This window comes from Siphateles boraxobius, unplaced genomic scaffold (assembly GCF_051911475.1).
Source record: "Siphateles boraxobius isolate OS27281-9 unplaced genomic scaffold, OSU_SipBor_1 130, whole genome shotgun sequence".
Classification (NCBI taxonomy): domain Eukaryota; kingdom Metazoa; phylum Chordata; class Actinopteri; order Cypriniformes; family Leuciscidae; genus Siphateles; species Siphateles boraxobius.
In genome coordinates this window covers 30269891-30296792 of record NW_027508734.1, presented here as the reverse complement: position 1 = coordinate 30296792, position 26902 = coordinate 30269891, and the positions used below count along the sequence as shown (strand labels likewise).

Below are 26902 nucleotides of genomic sequence, written 5' to 3'. Positions count from 1 at the left end.
TGTCGTCACTAACAGTAAGAATCAATGATGTCACAACATTGCGCAGCTTATGGTTGTGAAACCGCCAATATTTAATTTCCAGAAGAAATGGAATAACCTTTCACACCAAAACTGTGTGTTGAAAAATTCTGCTGTCGCTTAAATTTTGTTTCGTTTTGTTTACAGAGTAAAAACTGACAAATTAACTGCAAATATTGTATATTGTTATTCTTGTTTATCGAACTGTTGTATGAAAACAATATCATGTAGCCTAACTGTGCAGAGTACTTGTTAATGTTTTTTTTTCGAGAGTAATTACATTGTTTGCAGCTTAGCCCTGTAAGCAGTTTAGTCCATGATAACTGAAGTACTGTAAGGTTCATATTTAGTGGGACAGATATCAGTAATCACTGGCCATTATATGGCAAGTATTGTGATAGGAAAGCGGAATAGCCCTGTGATTATGATCTTATTGGTGTTGGAGGGCAGAAAGAGGACAGGGATTGGTTCACAAACCCGTCTGGCATGGTAATGGGCTGTGATAATGCTATTGATGACAGCATAATGGCTGCCTGTGACCATGAATTAAATAAGATCTGTGATGATATTTGTTCAGCTCTCACATGGACTGCCTTGTGGACAAAAGATAATACCGAGGCAAAGTAAGACGAAAGGAAAAGAAAGAGATCAGAGAGAGGCAGAGAAAGAAAAGGAGAAAAAGAAGAACTAGAAGAGAATGACGTAAAGGAACAAGAAGGAGAAGGGAAAAAAGAACGATATGGACAAATCTGTTAGAACTTGTTGGCATTGGGAAGGCTAAACGAATGGTCAGGGCTATTGTCTCTGTGATACATGTCCAAGCATAGCATGGCACAGTCACCTGTGTTATTCAGAGTTTGCATGAACTCTTTGTCAGGGTGCAAAACTCTTAAAATGGTCTCAGGGGTGAAGCCCTATCTTAAGGGAGCAGAGCGAAGAAGAGCAGAGGCCTGCTTCTATCTCTCAATCTGTGCCTCTCAATCCCAATCACAGGCACATTGTTCTCATCATGTTGTGGAAAAGGCTTTTGACAGGGCACAGTGATGAATCACCCACGCCAGTCTTTCAGCAAGGGAAATAGAGTGAGCAAGTGCGCGAGAGAGAGAAAGAGAGAGCGCAAGGGAGATAGAGCGACAGGGCCTCACAATGTAAGTAAGGGCAGCAGAGAGGAAGGAGAAAAGAAGAAAAAAACATCAACCGCACAGCACTCAGTTCATTTCTGTAGCTCTTTCATGTCTGGCTCTTTTCATTGGTGAGACGGTGTTTTAAAGTTATTCTCTCCTTTTTTCTCAGGATCAGGTTGAGCAAATAGCAAGAGGCAGAGGCTGAAAGAGGAAGTGCTTTTACCTGGGTAGAGGTGCTGATGGCCATGAGCTCCCTGTTATGTTGGAGATGCTTAGAAAAACAAACGTTAAACAGACCCAATTCCTTAACTAATGAGCTGACATTCTAATCTTTCAGAGTTTAGCCTGACTGACACAAAGAGAAAGCACATTTCTTACCACATTCACATCATGAAATATAAATGTTATCAATTCAGTTTCTTTCTTTTTTTTTATTTTGGGAACACCTGATTTCTGGAAGCGAGATGTTTGATTATCTTTGATCATGTGAACATCTCAAAATTATCATTATACACACACTGGGCCAAAGTAAGCAATTTAATCTATATTGTCGTAGGTCGAGGCAATGGCCATTACTGTTTTTTTTCTCGAGAATGATAAACATATAGAAGTATTTGCATATTAGTATGTTTTTGTGCATGTGTGTGTGTATTTATTTGTTTTAAGTCACTTTTTTTAAATGGGCAATTTGTGCCAAAGGATGGTTGGTTTGTGAGATTTAAGATTTTATTTTGATTAAGATTACCAAGGATGCATTAAATTGATTTAATGTGACAGTAAATGTAATGTGATTTAATGTGCCAGTTTTAAATTGTAATAGTATTTCACAATATTAGTGTTTTACTGTATTTTGTATTAAATAAATGCAACCTGGGTGAGCATAAAAGACTTCTTTCAAAAAGATTAAAACATTTTACCAACCACAGTTTTTTATTGGTAGTGTAGCTGATAATGAATTTTTTTTTTTTTTAAATCAACATTTTAACCGTTACCATTATGATATACAATCATTCTCTGTTGTATTATGTTGTTATTGGTTGATATCATGTTGGTGTCCTTATTACAATCTAACAAATTATTTTAAACCCTCTTAAATCTTTCGACTTCCCATCTTTGAGATTATCTTGGATTTTTTTTCTGGGCTGGACTGTAGTGATGTATAAGATACAGGATTAACTATAATTTACCGCACAATTATAGAGCAGCATGAATGCGGGAGGAGCCAGACTCAAACCACATGCTTCCACCACACCTCCTCAAACCCCAGACTAAACAACATGTGGTGATTGACAAGTCCTAAAATATGCTAGGCCTTCCCATTCTCGGCATACTGCCAACAAAATATCTTGCTTATTAGCAGACTAATTTCAATGCATGCTGGACTTTTAAAAAAGCACAAAATGTTAAAGCCATTCACTACATCTATACAAAGATAAATGGTCCTTAATAAAGCACAGTGTGAAGCATAGTAAACTTCTCCTTGCCAAGTGCTCCAGGTCATACCTTTTTAAACCATCTGAGTAATTATGCACTTTATTCTTGGGCCATAAAACGTAAAACTTTTGCGCAGGGTGAATTCGGCTGTGTTGATAAATGGGCTTTGGAGTGAACAGAATGCTTAGCTGGGCTAGTTAAAGCATGAGCACTGCGCATAAACAGGAAATGGGTCCAGGGCCCTGACGGCCACAGCTATGGCATGGGGTTCGTCTTGCGCTTTGTGATCAGATACATATACATATTTCATATCTATTCAGCTCTAATCTCCCAACCCTGAGATGGATTTTGCTTGGAAAGCTAGTGCAAACATTGCAAAAAAAAAAAAAAAAAAAACGCTGATAATGGTTGCGACTTCCGAAACTTTGCGAAACCAATGAAGTTGCCTTTTTTTTGATGGCTCGTCTGAATCGACCTGTTCGGTGCTTTTTGTGTGAGAAAGATATTGCGTGGATAAAGGCCAACAAGGATGATGAGAGCAGTAGGTTAAAAAGTGAGACGCACCCTTGGCTGAGTGGGTTAGAGGGACTGACACCTGGGCAAACACTGCCGAAAGACTCATCTGTCATCAACTCTGAGAGCGAGTTAGAAACTCAGCCGCTTTTGTCGAGCCACAACAAAGGGGAACATATGAATTAATTTAACACTTTGCATTCTGTGGTCTCTGAGGTTGAGTTCTTTTAAAGCCAATATTATGGGTCAATAAATATGATAAATTGCTTGAGTCTACATCTTTGACTAAACTATATGCTGGACTTAATTTGCGTTATTGCTGTTGTTGTGCTTTCTGATCTCCTCGCTGCTACACGATTCTTCGTTCGACATGTCGAAGACATACACAGTACTTATCAACAAATCTTCATTACCTACCTCCATTTCAAACTCGTTCTGAAATTGAGATTAAGTAAGGCACAGTAGGAGATAACTGAAACGGCTGAAAATGATTACATGTTTGTATTCTTTGTACTTAGTCTTTTGTGACGCATACTTGGGGGCTGAAGAAAACTTGTGTGGCTGGGAATGCTAAGCCATTTAAGGCCCAGATTCCATGGTGAGCTCAGAGCCGCACAGACTGTGAGTGTCACATTTACAAAAATCTGAGCATTAGTGGACACACTAACACTCCTTAGCCTTATTCAGTCTGAATGTCTGCTGACAAAAGAATCATTATGTAGAGCCATATTCCATTTGATTTGACATTAAACAGGGAGTTTATTCAGGACACCTGCAGAATACAAATAGGGCTACACAAATGTAAAAAATGTTTTATACATAATAAAGGTACAATAATAATAATAACTAAATTATTATTTTTGTTGTTGTCATTATGTAGATCTGCAACTATATATTTTTGGGATGGATATATCAGACATGCATCCGAAATAAAAATGTGTGCTTTTTCAACAATCATCAGTGTCAAGTGTGATCACACATTTCTTAAATTACCAAGAGAGCTTCTGCATGTGATATGAGCACCAATATGTTAGCTGCTGACTGTGACACTGAGTTGAACATAAATCAGCTAAGCACATCAGTGAAAGAGCTTCAGAGACATTTCCATGGCAACACATGCATTGAAATCGCAGAGACCGATTGTTTTCTGTCAAAGGCCAGCTACACGCACAGAAAACCTTGAGAGACCACGTAGACTAGCACTGTGTGAAGGCTTTCACTTCTCACCGGCTAAGATGAAGCACTGCACTCGGACTGCTGTGTATGTAGAAAAGAAACTCTAAGCTGTTTAAGTCAGCCAGTAATCCAGCCATGAGTGCAATGTGACATGACCACTGGGGACAATGAGGGCATGCTCGTTCATTCATTGTCCTGACAGCCTGATATCATCTCCATGTTATCTAGATCTGTTTCCAGCTGAGCAATGGGCTTCTTAACATCGTTGTTAATATGTTTGGAGTAATCAGTGTCTTCATTACAGCCTAAAGCTGCCGTAATCCTCAGAATGGCTGTTAAAGATTAAGAGTTTTTTGTGAATGTATCCATTCTTAAAATCTATATTTACAAATTATTTATCAATAGACAACATCTGTGGAAAGAGGGGAAACTACACCCCCTATAGCCACTAGTTATTTTTTTAACAACAACAACAAGAGATATATAGTTGTAAATATTTATGTACCAAATAATGTGCATATTTTGTAATATTTTGGTGTACACATGCAAGGGAAAAGCTGTGGAACCATGTAATAAACCAAATTGTTCTAAAATAGGCACAATAAAACTTGACGTGACAGGTAGACTAAAGTACTGTTTAATGGCACTGAACAATGTAATCATTTACAGTTTTATGCTTTGTTAAAATATATTACCAAAAGAGTAACCAATCTGCGTATTCTGTTGTAGCTATTATTAAGAGACACATCTTTCCAATTGCTTCAGTAACACTTCATTCAAACTATCCCTATCAAAGGCAGTTTTGTTAAAGACAAAAATGAAATTGTAAAACAATAATTGAAAGAGAAATATAGTGAGAACATGGCTATTTGTGACTAACTTACTGCTTTATTCATTAAAAACAGTGTAACAATTGAGAACGATTTCCATTGTTCTCAATCACTCTTTAGTTAAGAAACCATGAAATGAATAATCTTGTTTTTTTTAAGGAATATTGCAGTAATCAATATAAATCTGTGCACATCATTATATATTTAATTCATAATCTTCTCCGACGTGTTGACTGGTCTGGTGCGAGGGCGGGACATCCTGTCACTCACATGAGATCACAGCAGTATCAAACCACAATGATACAATAATCCAATCAATTCACAATGGACAAAATCAAGTCCCGCCCTACTTTTTTGTTTTTGTTCGAGGAGCTGTTTCACTCAGATATACTTTGCAAAAGGGAAGAGAAAGACTATAGCCATTTTTTTTAATGCAGACAAAAATCTAAATCAGAATCAGCTGTATTCAAAACAAAAAGTGTCCACTCAAGGGGACAAATTAAAAATAATAATGAATCAGTATTGCCTTTAAATTACAAAAATGATTATTGGTGAATAAAAGGACTCCAGTGCTGAGTCGTTTGGTGCAGTTTTAATATGCAGTACAAGCACAAACAGGAGCAAGCTTTTAAAAAGTTAGCATGAGGATTAACACCCCTCCTATGGTAAATCTCTGAACTGCATAGCGATAAATCACTCCACTTAATTTCATTACATTTTCCATTAATCCACAGCATTTTTGGCAGTCAAACTATTTTCTCTTAATGGTTTCCATACAGATTAAAAGCTTTGCTTTTGCCCTTGTGAAAGTTTGAAATATAAGAGATTTAAGGAATTTCAGGAACCCTCAAATAATGAAGAGCATTTTATTCTAAATTTACAATTAGAAGTGTTGAACCCCCACCCCCAATTATTTAAGAAGAGACAAAAGTCATCTTAAATCATTAGAGTTTAAGAAGAAATGTGGGTTATAGACTAATTACACCGTAATAAATAAATAATGGCAAATAATGATCAGCTTAACTTGGAGCAGCAAAACTTTACAGGCCAATTCAAAGCATGTGATCAGAAATAGTGATCTTTGTAACAATGATAGGGGGTTGGGTTTATGATTTATATCCCAGTCTCATAAGTCTCCTGCAGCTCCATCATTAACCCCTAGGATATCACATATTAACACAATATTATTACATTTTACATGCCATAGGGGCATGTTGTCACAGAAGGTCAATGTCTGTTGACCTTATAGAACTATTTTCACTGGTGTAAAATTATAATTAATATAAATGTATTAACTGTACACTGTTAAATGATTTCTGTTCAAACTTCAGTTACAGAAAGTATTATTAATATATAAATATTATATATATTTTTTATTTTATTCTTTTATATAGAAATTCTATTATTATTATAAAATTATTTTTTACTCATCCCTTGTTTATCACTAGTAACTTCCAAGCAATATTCAAAGTCAAAGCACAAAATCCTGTCACACCATAGTCTGATATGAAGTTGTTGGTAAAGTAGTATTTCGTCTTATGTCTCTGTTTGCTGTGAAAATAATCAAAGACTAGAATCACACATACCAATTTGCATTAACCATAACTATCCCTCTTCTTCTCAACTACAGTGGGAGGAAGCATGTGTACTGCAATTTAAAGATGACAGTAGGAATGGGAATCTCTTCTAATGGCTAGATGGGCATCAGTGATTGGGAGCACTCCCTCGTCTCCAGCTCAAGAAACCAGTCATAAAAGGATTGGACTCCTCAGACTGCATTGGTAAATAATAATTAACTCCCCTTTGGTCTCACAGACACAAGCAATAATTGACAAAGCAGATCTAAAGACCTCAAAAGACACTTTGCCATGTTCTTATGAATTAACATTTGAAAAGCATCCCAATAGGACATTCTTCCAAAAGCTTGTATAATATTTTCAGGTGAAGTGTCTGAGCAGACAACAAAAAGACATTTAGGCCTGCAGTCTGTATAGTCTCCATTGCTATAAATCCAATTATTATAATTCACACGGAGCAGAATGTCGGAATTTGTGTTGCTGAGAAAGCTAACTCTAATGGACGAATGTGAAAAACACAATGTGTGCGCTATGGAGGATGGAGTCATGATTCTCCATACAGAGAGATGGGCGCAGATGCTCTTGCTCTCCTTATACGGTTTGTACATTTTATCATCTCCTCGGCAGAGATGTGTCACTGCACTGTTCTCAATCTGATCTGACAGAGTGCTGGTGTTTTCAGTGATACAACATCTTAGCAAAGTGCTCCAAAGACCAAGCCATGTTTTATTCATTTCATCTTTATAACCCATGAAAATAAACAGAGATGTAACTTTGTCCTGCTGGGTCTGATATAACTAAGTTTCACACATTCACACCAAGCTTTGCCTAATATGATTGATTTGCATTAGTCAAAATTCTAACCATTCATTCATGTAGTTTTCTAACCATATTGTTTAATGTAAATTATTTTCTCAGAGAAAGACTTGATTGATCATGGCCTAATGCATAAAATTTAGTGATAAAAGTGTCTCTTGGAGCACAAAATACAGTAATGGTTCTTTACTAGTTCATCCCAATGATTGGATCTCTCTCTCTGACATTTTATGTTGTAAATTCTTTAAACTGTTCCTGGATAAACATATGTTGGATCTTAAAAAGAGAGCTTTATAAAAAAAAAATAAAAAAAAATCTATAAATAATTTATTTAGTTTTATTATTAAACATTTATTACATTATTTTTGTTGCGGTTGTCCTTTTCTGTTTCATTAATTAAATGTATTTGTTTTCATCAAGACTTGTAATATAAGACAATACTGTGCACCAGTGGTTCACAATCTTAGTTTTAGCAATGAAACACAAGCACTGTGATGCCTATCTTGAACATTTGATAGACCTTACACAAATAAAGTAAATGCTCTCATAAATGCTCACTGAATCTGGATGAGGCCAATCACCACCTCCTTTCATCCAGAGCAGAAATTTACACTGTACAGTAGCTCTGGGCCACTGACCACCATCAATATTTTATCAGGCCCCAACCCTGACACATAATTTTTTCATGTGACACTTAAGCTGCTGTGGAGATGGAGGTTTCTAGGCATGCCAGGAAAACTGCATTATTTTGTTCACTGGGATAAAAGATTGTTATGAATACAAAATGTTATTTATTTCTTATGTGTGCACGCATATTTCCAACATTACATACTTGTATGAGTCATCAGTAATGCAAGTTGACCTACAGCAAATACGTGATTTACGAATGTAAGAGGGAATTGAGGGAATTATTGCCAAAGCATAGAATCATAAAACATGAATTTCGATTACAAAGGTCTATGGTCATAACCTCATGAAACTATTTTTTTGTTAAACAATGCATATGATTTCTAATAAAAAAAGTCCAGCAAAACACTGTAGCTGTGCATTTGAAATAAGGATGAAGGTGACAATAATGCATCAAAGACATTTCAACTTCCTTACTGCTTTTTTTAACTGCCCATCACATTTTTAAATAAACAGAAACAATGTTCATTGTCAAAAGTGAGGTGATTACAATTAAAGTCGGATATTATGGAGGGTGAGATCAAGAAAAAGAGAAAAAGAAGAGTGTCCTGTTTGCCCAACAGTAGTATTTGAACGAAAAGGATGAGAAAGGATTTGTGGTAAAAAGGAGGTGTGGTGAGGAGGGGTGGGGGATAGGTGAACAAAAAAAAAAGCACAAAATCTTTTCAATAACTCTGCCGAGTGTTGAGGCCTCAGCCCTGCCTGTCTGTTGCCCTGGGTGCGTGTGAAATGCTTCCCGTGAACAAAGTAAGCCATGGGCGCATCCCAAAGGCCTTTGTGGCCAAAGCCTGGTGAAGAGGCTCTTCACAGCGCCAGCAAACACAGTCTACAGCCTCTCACCACAATTCTGCAGATCCTCCCATTGTGTCCCAACACACATTACACACTCGAGAGGGAAAGAGGAGAAACAAGGCAAAACTAATGAAAAGCTTTGAGTGGCTGCTCTTCTCGGAGCACACCCACACTCTAAAGCCCAAGAACTGCCCCAGACGCACACACGCACGCATACCTTACTTCCAGCAAATAATTGCTATTGAAACACTTATTTGCTGTTGTTACCTGCACATCCTGCCACATCAAGAGGGATGGTTTTGCTGTGGTGTTACTCCAATGACCTGGAGATGGGACATCCTATTCCTTATCACCGTGCATCATGTAAGATAAAAAAAAAACAATTTCCTCCTCTCTGAAATAGATAAAAAGATTAAGGTTAAGTGAGTTGAGAAATTTGTGTGGCAAATGTCAAAACAGCATGACAAATTGTACTGAGTAAACTAATGCTGGTTACAACAAATAGCCTACAGTTTTTACAGAGTCTTAATGTGTGGACACATTCATAACAGCATAAATGGGACTACAGTTTGAGCCTATTATTTTTACTGGACCCAAGGATAGAAGAGGACAATGGTTTAATTCTGAATTTGGACTTATGTTTAGTCACCTTTGATACTGTTATCTGTTCTTAAACTATTTTATTGTATCTTTAAGATACAATATACACCTTATCATTTGTCAGTGATGCAGGCCTAAAATTTAGATCTCTTCCATCCACCCTAACCATAACCTTAACCTTGCATGTGTTCCCTTTTAGTGAGTCTTACTCGCTGCACAGCATATTTACTAATTACAAACATGCTAGCATTCCATTGGAAATTTTGGTGGGAAAAGGCTTCAGAGAATGTTTTTTAAGGAGAAAGAAAAAGATTGAGATAAAGAGAAAGTATAGTGTACATAATTGAATGGAGTTTTCAAAAATACATACATGGGACAATGGTGGTGGGAAGCAGTGGTTCTTTAACAGATGTCCTCCTGTTGATGCATTTGGAAAAACTGCATTTTATTTGTGATGAATGTGCACAACAATGAAATTATATACACTATAATTATATACAAATATAAATTATATACATTATATTTGGAAAGAAGCGTAAATGGATGGAGAAGCATAGGTTACTGTAAAGCTACGTCTTAGTTGGTGCTTATCTTGGCGAAAGCCGAGTACAAATCAGCATGAAGTTTTAACATCTACTCTCGTGTAATGGAAATCATGAAGATCTGGATAAGTCCAGTGACTGCGGTGAATAGTGCTGCTGGCAACAAGGGAAAGACCTTGCGACAGCCTGGAGAGACAGCTGACAGGAGGAAAGAGACCCCAATGGGGCTGGTAAGGGTTAGCTACCCTTGTCGGCAGTATCCAGCTCTGTGTTAACAGGATGCTGGAGACACCCGCCCAAAGCTTCTGAGAAATTAAAGAGGAAAATACCCCTAGAGTCTGCGAGAGCAGGGGCAGAAGATGACTCAATGTTGGACAACATGGTTAACGACTTTGGAATGGAAACGGATATGAGTATGGAGAGCACTTCACAAAAGACTAGTTCAGGTTCTGAAGTTAGCAAAGTCATTGAACTCCAAGCTTGTGTCTGTGGCTGGAGCAAGGTGACAACGGTCAGGGGTTTGAAGATTCATCAAGGGAAAATGAAATGCTTGAGAGAGAAGGGACAAGGGCCTCGCATTGATCAGTACTTCTTACGAAGTCAGTCAAGTCAGTCGAATATAATCCAGCGACAGTAAGCAAACCTCAGTTTGCACGATATCAGCACCCCTGTCAAAGAGGAGAGGAGGGTTTGCACAGTTAGTGATGAATACATTGATACTTGTGAACCCGGTCAGATTAACCAGCAAAAGAGAGAAAAGAACCTCAACGGGCATAGGCCTGGAGTTAGATGGCCAAGAGCTTGTGAGAAAACTGCATGGGACACGGTAAACACAGATCTATGCTTTACATTGGAAGGATTAACTGGTAAAGTTGAAAATAAGCTGGATAAATTTGGGGACATCATTTACGCATATGGAAGTGAGAGGTTTGGTGTGGAAAAAAGGAAGGAAAAAGTACAAACTACTCCTGGAATGTCTAGAAGGCAGCAGAAAATCAAAGGGTTAGTTAGAGAAAGGAGGCAGCTGAGGAAGCAATGGAAAAGAGCAGAACAAGGTCAGAAGGAGGGACTCAATCTCTTACAAAGGGCCATAAAAGATAAGCTTGCAACATTACGCAGAGCTGAGTGCCTACGGAAACGCTACAAAAAGAAGGAGCGTGCGAGGGGTAATTTCTATAAAGACCCATTCAAATTCGTAAACAAGTTATTCACCAGTGAGAAGAATAGCACTTTAAAAGCATCTAGGGTTGAGCTACAGAGATATTTGGAGGAAACGCATACAGATGCAAAAAGGCATGAGCCTATGTCAATTCCGTCAGACATCCCACCTATCAATCCACCAGAGTACCAAATGGAGGTCTGTGCACCTAAGTGGAATGAGATAGAGTAGGTTGTGAGAAAGGCAAGGGCTTCATTATCTCCAGGGCCTAATGGAGTTCCGTACACAGTGCGCCAAGGTCAGACTGGAAATGACCTTAGTAGAGTCAAGCGACAAATGTGTAAGGGTGGCAGCACCTGTGTTAAAAACTGGTAGAAAGTGGTCAGCAAAGAAATCTGTGGAAGAGGCAAAGGCTGCCCTTCAAATTGGTGATATCGTGGGGCAGGTACAGCATGGAAGAGGGGGTTTGGGGTTCAGTTTAAATCCTCCTAAATGGCACAAGGCAGCCCCTGCTCAAAGGAGGAAGCTCGTAGTCAACGAGGTGCGAAAGCAGGAGGAGAGGATGAGGTGTATAAAGGCCATTTCCCAGGCCAAGTAGGGAGAGTGGGTGAGATGGGAGAGTGTGGAACAACGCAAGATGGGCTGGCAAGACCTTTGGTCAATGGAAGAGAGGAGGATCAGTTTCCTTGTCAGGTCAACATATGATGTTCTCCCATCACCACAGAACTTAAACCTCTGGGTAGGAGAGGATCCCTCTTGTCCTTTGTGTTCATCACCTGCCACATTAAGGCACATTTTGACAGGATGTAAGGTGGCTCTTAGCCAAGGTCGGTTTACTTGGTGCCATGACCAAGTACTCCGATGTTTGGCTTTAGCATTGGAAGACAAGCGTAACATGATCAATAAGTTGCCACCTGTTCTAGCAAAACATTACACACAGAAGACAATATTCCTCCGCCCAGGCGAGCAACCACGAAGAAAAGGTGTTAAAACCAATTCTCGCTCAGGACAACTGGAAGCTGCTAGGGACTGGAAAATGCTGGCTGATCTTGATCAACGGCTTATTTTTCCACCTGAGATTGCCACCACTAACCTCTGACCAGATATTGTTTTGTGATCTGGATCAGCACGCATTGTTCAACTGATAGAGTTAACAGTGCCATGGGAGGATGCTGTAGATCAGGCATATGAGGCATATGAGAGGAAGCAACTGCGGTATGCTCAGCTGGCCACTGAAGCAGAACAGCGAGGATGGAGAGTCCGGGTTTATCCAGTGGAAATGGGTTGTCGAGGATTTGTACACTCCACAACCCGGTTCCTCAAGAGACGTTGGATTCAGTGGCCAAGAGTTGCGTCGCACGGCAAATAACTTATCTGAAGCAGCAGAGAGGAGCAGCAACTGGCTGTGGTTGAGATGGAAAGAGTCTGGCTGGCTGTGTACAGGCCGCCATGCTACGGTTTTGAAAAATTCTTGAAAATTCGATGAGTCTGTTGGTTTATTTGTATAGTTTGCATAGTAATTACAGTTATTACGTTCCTGTGTATCTTGCGTGAATGAGGATTGGTGTTTGGACAGATACTGTGTTTTGCGGTAGTATGCCATACGGAACCGTTGCCACTGACCGCTTTAACGTCCGCAGTGGGGCTCGACAGCCTTGGTCAAACGGGTTGGCGCGTATGGTCGGGTTGTGGAGAGGTTGTGAGAGATTGTGGTTAGGTCAAAGGAGCAGTCTCAGCAGCAGGAGGGATGTAAAGGTCAGTAAGCTGGGCTGAGTTGAGTGGGGGACGGAGGGGGGTGACTCTGTGACTCTCTACGTCTTAGTTGGGGCTTATCTTGGCGAAAGCCGAGTACAAATCAGCATGAAGTTTTAACATCTACTCTAGTGTAATGGAAATCACTACCGTTCAAAAGAAAAAACTTTTATTCAGCAAGCATGCATTAAATTGATAACATATAACAGTAAAGACAATTATAATCTTACAAAATATTTCTATTTCAAATAAATGCTGTTCTGTTGAACTTTCTATGAATTAAAGAATCTTGAAAGAAAATGAATGTTTCCACAAAAAAGCAGCACTACTGTTTTCAGCGTTGATATAAAAATGAAATCAGCAAATTAGCTTATCAGAATGATTTCTGAAGGATCATGTGACACTGAAGACTTGAGTAATGATGCTGAAAATTCAGCTTTTACATCCCAGGAATAATTTAAATTTTAAAATATATTAAAATAGAAAACATTAAATTTTACAATATGACTGATTTTACTGTATTTTTAATTTAAAAAAATGCAGCCTTGATGAGCCTTGAAAAATAATCAATGTTGTGTACAGTCACCTCTCCAAATAATTTGCAGTCTCTCTCTTGCTTTCTCTCTCTAACTGGCTATGGTGCAACAATAAATATATTGAAAGTAAAATGAAAAAAAAAAGAAAAATCCACAGCTTCAAAATTTATATTGAACATCTAAAAAGCTCATTTGCTCAGACCTTGGTAGAACTTGGTAGAAAAGCCTATATTTGTTTTTGGAATAAATATTTCATGCATTATATAAAATGAAGGAAGGTCAGCGAGCCAGTCAGCAGTTAAGAACTTTAAAAATATGCACTGTGTGTGAGCGCAGCAGAGGGAGGCAGACATGTGGCCCTGAGTGCATTTTACTGTATTTCATCAGGAAAAGATACATTCTCTAAAAATAGGAAGGATGAAGAACTGGAGGGAGGGTTAAGGGGACTCAGAGGAAACACAGGCCTGCTGATCTGAGTAAATTTAGAGACATAACTAGGGAAGATGCTGAGTAACTTTTTTATTATGTTCAGGTAATGTAAAGCTACAACGAATATGTCTCAAAACAAATTGCTAATTTCTCCTTGAGATACATTTCAAACCTCTCTTACAAGTGTGTGGAAACTATATATGCATCATATTGAGATATCGAATGTGATATTGAATGTATTTTTTTTGTTTATTTAAAAAAAGCCTTTAAAAAATCTTCTTTTTTACACAAAACATCTGGTCAGTTGTTTTGACTCAACATTTTGAACAGACGGCACATTTTTTCTACAAAAAAAATCTGCAAACTTTTCCGTGTTTCAACTGAACTTATTGATCACTTTATGTATTATTAATATATTTTGGCAGGCACTTTTGTCATTATTGCAGAAGAATAACTTGGAGGATATTTTTTAGATATTACTTAACTTACTGCGGGAAAATGTTGTGGAACACTCTGACATCAGACAGCATTTAGAGACTATAATCAGGGACTATGTTTTAAAATATTTGTCATACATAATTATTTGCTGTTCTTCTAATTGTTCATGCCCAATCCCATGAGTGCCTGAGTATCCTGACATGATTTCCACACATAGTTCTGTAACCACATGACATTTTTACTCAGTTATCTGAAGCATGTCTCACCACCTCTCTGTGTTGGGTCTTGTCTCTTGTAGGATGTAGAAGCTTGTAAAAATTTTCTCAAACTGCAAAAGAAAAACAACTTAGGTGAAGAACAAATGATTTTTTTTCTCTTGAGTGACAGACAACTTCACGAAGACATGGCAGCTCTGTTTACCATTGGCAAAAATGTCACATTGTAAAGGTACAATACAATTATTAAGACACCAGGAACTCAGCATTGTCAGCAGCAAAAACATACATTATATGTGAACATGTTTGAGAATTTTATTTCAATAAACAATATTTTATCTAGTCACCAGTTGCATAAGAAACTGAATAAAACATAACATGAATCATTATTTATAAGCAGGAAAACAAGTAACATAATCCAAAACTTCCAGCAAAATTGTACTACCTTCATGATCACACCTTTATGTTTTTTTAGTTTGTGGTGGAAGGGAATTCTTGTCTGGTGATTCTGACAACCTTTGTAGCAATGTGGGTAATATGAGACAAAAGTTACTCAATGGCATAGTATCACAATACAAGAACTAGTCTATAACAAAATGCAAAGTCATGGGGATTCATGCGTAAACTCATCTTCAGAATATTATGGGAAATGTCCTTCTAATAAGCCTAGAAGATGATAATCTCCCAAATAAAATAGGTGCAACGCTTGTTTATAATACTTAATATGCAGCACCAGACCAGCTGTGGCCTCATACTGAAAGACACACATTGTTCGCCTCCTGTGAACTGCTGGAAAAGAACCAGCTTTGAAATGTGATTTATGTATTATCGGTGTCACCCCGATAGCCATATATTCACATCATGGAGCAGCTCTGAAGCAAGTTTATGGCCAAACTGCGTTAAACACAGTTTAAACAGCACATATCATTTGATTACATGGTACCAGTGTTTTTCTGACACTTTTTACAATGGACATCAAGACAAGATGCATTAAGATAAAATGCATTAAGACAGAATGTGGTTGAGTGTGCTTATGAACTAAAGCTGCATAATGCTCAAAAAAGCATTTCATAGTGCATATTATATCAAATGCACCTTGGAGAATATAATGATCAAAGCAGGGAAATATGGTAATTTTGATATTTTGCAACTTATGACCTAATCAGTGATTTAAAGAAAGCATCTGACATTATAGGCATACACAAGAAGTTAACCTGAGATAGTTCACCCAAAACTGACAATTCTGTCACCACTTAATCACTATCATGTCATTCCAAACCTGCATGAATCCCTTTGAAAAATGTCTCAATTTTTAGTCTGTACAATGACAGTCCATTGTGGAAGTTCAGTGTTGTTTGGATCATACCTTATGTTCCACAAAACAAAGGAAGTCATTCAGGTTTAGAACAACAATGACGGTGTGTAAAAGATGACAAAAGTTTCATTTTTTATGAACTATTTTTCAAATTTCCTTTCATTTAACAAATACATTCAGCTAGTTCTAAGGAATATCTAGAAAGACTAGATGCATTGATCTAGAAACAAGTGTCTGTAAGTCTGAAAATGACAGCGTATAAAGCAGCCTCAGCAGGTGTAGCAATTCACTTTCAAAAGCTATATGATTATGATTTTTAATTATATGATGCAATTCTTGTTTAGGTGCATTTTAACTTTTCATTCATTTTCCCCTCTCCTAAATATTAAGAGTTTGCCTCTTAAATGCAATGGCCCTCTATGGGTTTTGAAACACTGATACTGCATTTACAGCAAATTGCACCTTCACTTGTAAAAAATTACAGTGCTCAGTGTGTATTTAAGTAAGACTGTGTGCCGTTTGGAAAGCAATACGAGCAGACTCCATGACCACATGAAACACAACTTAAATTGACTTCAAAGGAGCAATGGAAGAGCGGCAGGAGCAAGCTCTGACAGCAAAAACAATAATTTAATCACATCATTATAAATATTAAGCAAAATTCATATTTCTCTCATCATCTTTAAAGTGGATTTTTATGATGTTTACTCCATGTAATAAAGGGTTAGGATGATTGAGGTGTCATGTGGGTGGAATCTTCAGCTTCCCCTCGATTAACATCTAAACATGATGCGTCCGTTTATCTCTAAACTATCTGCAGACACTGATCGCTCACACTGCCTGAAGCGGATGGATCTTACAAGTTCATCTCCAAGCTGGTAATTAAAACTTTAATTTAATTAACTCAGCTTTGAGTTTGTGCTGATCACTTTGTGTAGATACCCAGGTGTTCAAAACATAAGCCACATCAGAAATGGCATATGTGTGGATATTCACTTGTGTGAGTAACAGGGATTTCTGAAAGCAGGTTTACTTATAAGTCATGAATACAGCTGATATTCTCAAAGACATTGTTGTTTAGAAACATAACATATTACATGTCTGTTGAGACCTGATAGCAAGTTTTCAGCCATGTTTATTTGGGTCTCAAAAAAACGAAGGAAGTCTCAGCCATTCCAAACATGTCAGCTCAAATAATTATGTTCATGTTTTAATGTTCATACAGTAGAGGCTGCACTTTATCCTCAAACATAACAAGAGCTTGAACATATCCAACTAAGTAATCAATAGCATGAACTAGCATGTGAAACGTAAAGTTACATGCACAAATCAGTTTAAATAGAACCATAATGTGCTCTTGGGAAAGGTATGAGCTTAATCTATCCTGTGTAAACCAGGGAAATTCCTATTGTTGGCAGACAGGCCTCAGTCCTCAGGCATTTAAAGTGCATGTCTTGGCTGCACACGACTGCCTGAAGAACACAGACAAAACACACAAGCACAAAAAAAGGGAAGAAGAGAAAAACAATCAGAAGGGTTTAAATTGTAAAGCATGATAGTGAGGGTGAACAAAAGGATATCCTTTTGTGAAGGATTTGTTCTTCACAGAAAACCAAGAAGGCTTCTGTATCATGTAAACATACACAGAGAGAAGAGGAGTAGAGAAAGAAAGCGACTTTCACGTAACGCTGTGAGTGAGAGGACTTTAACGTCTCAAAGGCTAGCTCTGTTGTATGCTACAGACAGACGAGGCAAGTCCAGGCTCATGACTGTAAGCAGCCTTACTGAGGGAGGGAAAGGCCTCCAGAGATTGATGAACTGCTGACAGTTTTATGGCAAAATTACTATTGTTGCACTGGGGGCACTCATCATTAGTAAAATCAATGATAAGGTATGATCATTTCTTTTCAGACCATACCTTTACAGCTACCAACAAGCCATACTCCTCCTTCCTTTAATTTTGTCACTAGTCTATCAGCATCTCTCTTACAATGATATGCTGCAGGTTGCGAGGAAGCGCTGCTGTGAGTTTGTCTCAGACGTTTGTACACCACTCATGCAATATTGCTTTGATCTTCAGTGACAAATGCTATGGCAAAACAATTTGGACTAATGCCTCATTATGTAGACTCCCTAATGCATGAGGACAGGCAAATTAATTTAAAATGATCTCATTCAATTTCGGTGCACGCGCTGGCCGTTTTGTCCAGAATTGAATGTGGCCTCCTCAAATGTCAGCGGAGTCTGTGTTTGGCTGATAGTCAAAACAGTTAAATAGGTTAAGACAACAGCTCGCACTTGCATTGACCTGTACAATCTACCTATAGCTATCATTTCACTTAAAGTCAGCACTAGATTTGTTGAGCAGAGTGATTATCATTTATGCAACCATCTGCAGGTGTTTGCATATGATCTGTATCTAAATCTAAGGTTGTGCAGAAGCAATATAATGTTACTAAGAAATATAATATGACTAGTGAAACTTTTGAGTCAAGTGTTCACCCCTCGAGGCTGGGAAAAATAATTGTTCAAGGGCAAGTAGTAATTAAAATAAACAGACATCTTTTTGGAATTCAAGTATTTAGTCATCTCACATTACCTTACCATTTCATTCAATTATACACATAACAACTTCAATTCAAAGATTTGTTGGAAATATCAAGAATACCTTAGAACAATGTAAAACCATCATGAACATCTAAACCCAAGATTTGTACAAAAAATAGTATTGTAAAATAACAAAAGTCATATTAATAATGAATAAATAACTGTAAAAAAATATATTTTAAAGATAGTCAACAAGATGTGGATAAGCCAAGAGATTTCTTAATATTATAGGCTATTCATGAATCCCTCTTCACCTTCTATTATTTGAGTCCAGTTTGCAATTTGTACATTAAAACTTCCCTCTCTCCACAACCATTTGAGTGAATTGCTATAGTGTTTGCTGAGTTTCCCTCCTCCCCGAGTAGGGCAAGACGCAATAGTTCTGTTGCATTGACAGCTCCTCAGGTTCTCACTGAATAGAGTGAGAGTCCTGTGGAAAGCAAGCTGACATAATCTACACAGCACATGCATCTACAGAGATGGGCTTAGAGTGGCCACAGACGCTCAAAGCTGGAATCCTTTGCAATTACAATGATGTGCTTTATATCCTGAGCAAGAACACAGTGGAAAAGACTTTGCTGTTTCCCTGATCCACACACTCAAACACACACATACTATGCTCTATTCTCATTAAACTGACAACAGTCCATCCTTAATGGGGATTCTGCTTCTGATGAGAAGCTGGTCAAAGAAAGGTCTAGATCTACCGCTAGACAGAGGAACAACTAAAGAGACCATTCCGGACAGAGGGACACCACAAAGCATCCCCTCATTAGCAGTGTCCAAACACTCCAAGACAGGAACAGCTGTCTTTCTGAGAGCAGAGAGAGAGAGGGGTGTCAAGAAAGGTCAAACAGACAAAAGTTTAGTGAGCTTTCTTTCACACAAATAACAGAGCAGTAGTCTTTAATAGAACTGAGGAATGCAACATTACATGTCAATGATGTAAATATTTAAACTACATGCTGTATTTAAGCAAAAAGGTATGAGAGACTGCTATACTACGAATAGCATCAATTGACTTATTACTTAAAATTAACATTAAAAAAAAGAATAGTTTTAATATGCAGGATTTTTATACAAAATGTTTAATTAACACATTATTTTATTAAGCAAATTCATTAAATGTATACCCTTCTGCTACAAGATAACGTTGCTGTGAAACAATAACTTAGAGTTCCCTGAGAGTAGGGAATGAGTATTGCGTAAGTTAGCTTACGCTATGGGAAAACTCCTTTTCTCGAGAATATTGAAGCCAAATTTTTAAAACGCAGTGGAGCTGCACAGCAGACATATAGATGAGCGTCTAGCACACTCATTGGCTGTGCTGTGGCAACTGCATGAACCTATGGCGAGTCCGCTAAGATGCGCGAACCAATCAGGTCGCTTCGTGACTGTGAAACCTCTGGTGCGGAGTTGTTAGGCCCGAATTCAAGGCAGGAAGCGCTCACTGAGAGTGCTTACAAATCACCAACTCGCTTGACTGATGCAAGTGCTAGCAAGAGAGCAGTTTTGAGCAAAAGAGGCTTCAGGTCAACAGACTGAAGCGGCTCGAAAGGGGCCCCTTTCATGGCCTCCAGGACCGTGGAGAGGTCCCAGATAGGTACAGAGGGGGGTCGAAGAGGGTTAACCTTCTGGCCCCCTTGAGGAAACGCACGACTAGGTTGTTTCTTCCCAGTGATTGCCCAGCCACAAGAGCGTGAAGTGCTGCTATGGCCGCCACATATACTTTGAGCGTGGAGGGGGTGCGACCCGCGCCCAAAAGCTCGTGTAGAAAGGAAAGTACCTTTGTCACTCCGTATAAGTAGGGGTCCAGGCTCCTTGCTGTGCACTAGCCGGAGAACACTGACCATTTCACAGCATAAAGACGCCTGGTTGAAGGCGCTCTTGCTTCAGTAATGGTATTTAGCACCCTTTCCGGAAGGTTCCCAGATAACCGTTTGGGGGCCATACATGGAGGGCCCACAAGTCGGGACGGGGATGCCAGATCATAGACCTCAGCGGTATCGGCCATGGTGCTGATTCCAGCATCTGAGTCAACTCGGAGAACCATAGCTGGTTCCTCCAGAGAGGGGCTATCCAGAGCACTGCACACTTGCTCTCCCTGATCCGTTCGATGACCTGAGGTAGCATCGTGACCGGAGGGAATGCACACAGCAGGGCGGCTTGGCCAGTTCGTACTTTATTGTGGGCACACATCCAACATTTATTACACCTCCAGCGCGAGCCGGAGGGAGAACAGACAGAAAAGTGCTCTTTTCGTGTTGTATTTGTGTTGCCGTTAAAACAGCGTTTGTTTGCAGGCATGCATGTTTTAATACAGACTCGTTGACTGCAATGTTGGCATCTCCAGACGCCTGAACTAAACTGAACAAAAGAGGGGACTGGGTGATGTGTAAAAGGCTTTTTGGAGGGTGGTCCGGCCGCGGCGGGACTCAACCACACTCTCTTCCTTCCTGTCATTCGGGCTAGGAAGGCTTCTGAGGCTCGGGGTCCAACACAATCTTGGGTCGGGGTCCCCGGCGGTCCGGGAACTGCTGTCGTCTCGCTGAACGAGAGCAGTGACGGACTTCATACGCTGGGCGGGGCTGAGAGACCAGCGGCGCTGGCTTTGCTGGCTGAGAGAGCACCGCTTTCTTGAGGCGGCATGAAGCAGAGCTAGAACATTTAGGGAGGAAGTGGCGCATTGATTGCAACGCTTTCTGTGTCTCGGTGAAACGCTCTGCGAAACCCATTACCGCTGGGCCGAACAGGCCGGTGGTGGAGATAGGGGAGTCCAGGAAAGCGGCCCTGTCTGCATCCTTCATCTCCGTTAATGTCAACTAGAGAAGTCACTCTAGCACAGTCAAGTTCGCCATGATTCTACCAATCGCCTGGACGGTAGATTTAGTGGTGCGCAGAGCCAGGTCTGTGGTGCTGCGCAGGTCCCTGAAAGCTTCCGGGTCAGGTCCAGACTCGTCCATAGAGCGGAGAAGTTTGGCCTGAAAAACCTGGAAGACAGCCATGGTGTGGAGCGCCGAAGCTGCTTGCTCGGCCAGCGAGAGCTGAAGTAGTACAGCAAGGCTGAAGTGAGACGGGTGAGTCGCTGTAGCTTTCCATCCTGTGGGCGGGCAAAGGTGCGCGGCCACTGTCTCTTCGAGGGATATGAGGGTTTTCTCATATCCTTTCTCCACAGCGCCGTCGACAGTCGAGAGCATTGAGGAGGTGGAGGGTTTGAGACAAGCTGAATGCGGCGCTTTCCGCGGCGTACCTGCGGTGAGAGAAGAGAAAAAGAGAGATAAGGGGCGGGTCTCTGCTGCGGGGCCTGTCAGCACCCTTGCAGGAACCATTCATCCAGTCTGCTTTTCGTGGGTTCTTCGACCGCCTTCAAATTTCAGCGTCAAGGCTGGCTCTCACGCCACTGGCGTTGGCTTGTGTTGAGGGTGCAGGGTCGGTCATGGAGCCTGTCCATCCCTCGCATTCCGATGCAGCAAGGGAAAGGCTGTCATCCTTCTCTTCCTCCTCATCCGATCCCCCAAAAGAGACGAGACCGGCCATTCGCTGAGAGGAGCGCTGGTCTGCCTGTGTAAACAGGACCGGCAAGGGGGTTTCTCTGGGTGAGAGCGAGGCACGCGGGGACTGGGCTGGTGTGTGCACGCTTGCATCTGTCCGCTGTGGCATTCTTTGTCCACGGCGCTTCTTCTTGCAGCACAGAGCAAAGGAAAAGCGGAAGGCGCAGGATTGTCGTCGGCGAAGCTGGTCAGTCAGGCCGCAGGGTGGTGAGCGCCATCTCGTCGCACTCCGGGCAGCCGCCCTTAGAGAGTGCAGCTTCAGCATGGTCACGGCCCAGACAGGAAGCACACAAGATGTGACGATCCATGCTGAAGAGAGGGCCTCTGCCCAAGGCACATGTGTCTCAAGGCATTTGAAACAACACCTGGAAAATTGCTCTTTTAGATAGTGAGTCGCAGCGGCGAACATACCAAGATTTACTTAAAAGGATATATGCGCGCCGGATGGCAGAGGCAGAAAAGCGGGCTGAAGGTGGCGTCCAGTGAAAACCAGGAAGCCGGCGTCCTCAGAACTGCTTAGCAGGTGGCTTGTTCGACGGCGTCAAAAAGCCTTCAGCGAAGTGGAACTTGCTGAAGGAGATTAAGTCTGAATTCTATGGCGAAAATGGGGGCTTATATAGCTATGAGCCACGTCCATACTGGCGGTAGTGTTGGGCGATATGCTCCATTTTCATATCCTCCTATCGTCAGCCTGTGAGATCGGCGATAGACGATATTATCGTGAGGGGACGGGGCTTACTTATTTGATTATTAACTTGATTACTTACTCATTAATTTGCTTGTTTTATTCATTTTATACGAGAATATTTTTCTATTTTGCTAGCAAAGGTGGAGTGTTTATTACTAGGCTAGATCAGGTTATTTCCCGGTATAGTGAGGTAAAAAAAATATCCTAATCATTTTTGTATCTGACTCAGAGTATTTCAACATGTCAGCGGGAGATTTACGACACACATTATCCGCTCAAGCCCTTAGATGCAGCATTTTGACTGTACTTATGCATGAGATGAAAACACGTTTTAATAATTTCTAAGATCAAGAAAGAGTCGGAGTTTGCGATATATGTCCTCCCACCAGTGCTCTCTCTTTTTGGATGCAATTCACATATGCTCACTTCAATAAGCCCAAAGAACGCGGGTTCATGTGTTTTAAATGCTGGGAGAAATCAGAGTAAGGGGCAGAAATCGATCGGTTTATACTTAAACTTATGACTTGACTCCGATAAAGGAAAACAGGTTAATGCGTTTACATGACCACATGCATTGTCAGTTTATTCAGAATAATCGGGTTAAGAACGTGCCTGTAAACGCGCTCATTAACAAAGTGAAAGTAGAAACGGACTGAGCTTTCAGCATCTGTCGCTGCATAAACGCCGCGTTCTCTCAGAGACGACGATGGATATAACGGTATAGCGACTATCTTAATTTACTGGCTTAATATTTCTCTTTTTTGTTCTGTTTTAAAAACATTTTCTTAGAGGAGTCCTCATACTCCCATGTCGGTGTTGTCGCAAGTGTTAGGCAAGTGATGTCGTTCTGAATTTAGGCAAGGCAAATTAATTTTAGTTCCTAATATTAATTTAATAACAATACTAGCTTTATAATTATAATAATAATAATAATAATAATTTAATACGTTCATGGTAAAACGAGACAATATCGTATTGATATCGTCAAAGGCATCTGCCATCGGCGAAATCTCAGACTATCGTCGATACATGATACTATCGTCTATCGGCACAACCCTAACTGGCGGGCTCTGATGCGCTCTTGCGCGAAGCGACCTGATTGGTTCGCACACCTTAGCCGACTTGCAGTTGCCGCAGCACATACAATGAGCGCGTTAGATGCTCAGCTATATGTCTGCTGTGCAGCTGCATTGCGTTTTAAAAATTTGGCTTCAATATTCTCGAGAAAAGGAGTTTTCCCATAGCGTAAGCTAACTTATGCAATACGAGAGACCTCTCGAAAGGGAACACGATCCGCTATGGATGCTGTACAGTGATGTAGTGAACAGGTGTTTTACATCACAGCTGTTACTATATTGTGATTTTAGCATGCATAGAAAGCTGTATTAACTACTCAGATGCTTGAACTGCAACTATCCATTTTATTATTAGAGATGAGTTCCCAACAAATATTAAACTTGTGACTGTCAAGTATTCATTCAGTTTCACCTTGAGGAAAAATGGTGTTTCCTTCTTTCAACAAGTTATTAGTGAACTAAAACCATTTCATAGCTAAAGTAAAAGGCTTCCTATGTTCTATTTACAACTAGTGCGGGGTCCATACGACCTTTTTCACTTTCATATCGAGTGCAAAAGACTAATAGAATGGTATTGTGCCAAGCGGAAAGACATTTTGCCCTTTCTTGTTGCAGGCTATAGTCTGAGATGAAACGCGGAGGCAAGAGGCAGGTCAATTTCTGCAACACGCAAGCTGATGGACAGAACCAATTTCAGCTTCCAAGACCTCCAGACTGATTATGTAGCTGAAGAAGTGGTGTGAGGCTGTCTAGACAGAGGCGACCAATGAAATACCAGTGCTAGTAAGTCAGCCTATGTAGGAAGTTCTATCCAATTATTTCTCAAAGTAGTAAAAAGTAAATTAGAAAAGTTTTATTAATCCCTCAGGGGTAAGACATTTCTATACTTTCCCAAAATAGCTATTTCACAGTTCATAGCTCTGCAGAGTAAATTGGTATTGGATGCTACAAAAACATTTTCTCATTAACACATAAAACTTACACACAAAAAAAACGTATCTGCGCATAATTAAATACCAATAATCACTGACACTCACAGCTAAAAATATTCCGTACATCACTGTCGATTATTCCTCTTTATCAGGAATTAGGAGGATGATACTAATAATTATTTGTAAAACAGACGATTATGGATGTTTATTGCTTATGAATGTTTACTGCAGCCATAGTGTTTTTCTATTATTAGCCAGAAAAAAAAATCATTCACCTGCAGTAGTTTTTATAATGTGAATGTTTTTATTCAGAAAGGAAAACTAAGAACCAAAAAGAAAAAACTAAACTCATTTCTCTAAAACTTATAACACCTGACCAGCTACCAGTAGTAGCTGTACCGAATCTCATTTAAATCTTGATGTTTAAAGCAAGTCTTTACAAGTGAATAATGTTATTATACAGACATGAACACTTAGAACCCCCCAAAAAACTAAACTAATATCTCAAAAATTCTTTAAAAAGTTTTCCTTAACACCTGAGCAGCTTCAAGTTTAGTTCCAGAATCTCATTTAAACGTGTATAAACTTGCTGCTTATCACAGATTACTATGGCAGAGGAGAATAGCGTTTGATCTTCGTATACAGGACATGTATACGTGAAGTCCTGTATTGGATTCTTTTGCACATGTAAGACTATCAAAGGAGGAATCTTTACATGACCTCGGTCTGAGGTCACTCTTGTATGTTTTTCAGCTCTAGCAGTAAGTAACTCCATCCTGAGCCATCTTTTTTTTCCCAGAAAGGTGTCTATTTACTAAACGGCCAAACGCAACCCTTACCCTGGCTGGTCTGCTACAAAGCAGAAGTGAAATGCTGAAAGATGAAAGCATGACTGAGGCTGTCACTCACCCCATCTGGGCTACGAGCATCACCACGTTCTCATCGTCTGTCACTCAAACAGGTGTGGAAAAGAGAGACAAAAGGATAAAGAGTGAGAAAGAAATAAACAGGTCAGAGAGTAGACAAAGCTGGTCTGGTGTGGGCCAATTTAACGGTTTTGTGTGTGTCTATGCGAGATGTACAGCATGGGCTTTGATATGTACCCTCTTATTGAATGTATGTGTCAAGGTGATGAGCAGGAACTTGTTGGGTCCTTGATGGCTTGTTTATTAATCATGAGGCTTGTGGGATAAGTCTCTCATCACCCTAACAGGTATAATTAAGCATTAAAGAGCACGCAAAGCTTGATGTGTCTGAGTCTAGATTTTAGGTTTCATCCTTACCTCATCCACTCCTTTTGATGTAAAAATCAGCATGAGAGGAGTATTGCAATGGAGGACATTTTGCGCTGAGCCCCAAATGGCAATATCTGAGGGTTTCTTTTTTTAAAAAAATATCTTGTAGGGTTCCATGAGCGGTTCTCACGCATAGAAACACCATACCCCAACACGGTAGGCCTACTAATGAATTATTACGACATGTCATGCATTTACTCGCTTGGAATTTGTAACTACGATATTTCTGATTTAACTTGAAAGGCGCATTTAACTCTGAAAGAGTTTTCGGACCTGCGCTTGTAGTAGGCCTACCCCAGAAAGGGAGTATTATCAGAAAACTCGCAAAACACGATGCTTCACGATCATAGCTTTACTGTAAATGACGTGGCAATGAATCAACAATTAGCTTATTACACACAACAAATGCATCAGCTCTCTTATTTAAAGGTGCTCTAAGTGATGTCGGTGTCAGGATACAGGCAAAGAGACAGAGGTAAGTGAACTCCAACGTTGTTTATTTTAATGTGAAACAAGTGCAAAGGTGAGTATTCAAAGTTCAGGTGAAGATTCGGTGATGATCACTACGTGCGGGGCGGATTACAGGTGAGCAGGTCCTCCTTAGGTTAGTTGATATTAAGCAGTCACAGTTCATTAATGCTTGTCTTTTCTCTTTCAGATGCAGCCACGAGCAAGTAGAACTCAGCGTGAACACAGGAAACTCAGGTGAATACCAGATCTCGGGACACATGGATCCAGACAGGACTTCTGGAGACAGCGGAACAAGGATACAGAGGTTATTATTTCACAGGTGAGTATAC

The 26902-nt window shown here is 39.9% G+C and overlaps 1 long non-coding RNA gene across 2 annotated transcripts in view; it reads right to left on the bottom strand.

Annotated features, from left to right (window-relative positions):
* LOC143737577 (uncharacterized) overlaps window positions 1-26205 on the bottom strand; it is a 69341-nt gene extending 43136 nt beyond the window's left edge. For both annotated transcript variants that reach the window (XR_013203674.1, XR_013203675.1), the window contains exons 1-2: window positions 26091-26205; window positions 9235-9361 (exon numbers count right to left, since the gene is read on the bottom strand). This is a non-coding gene — a long non-coding RNA (uncharacterized LOC143737577). The remainder of the gene's footprint in view (window positions 1-9234; window positions 9362-26090) is intronic.
* Between the last annotated feature and the right edge of the window lie 697 nt (window positions 26206-26902).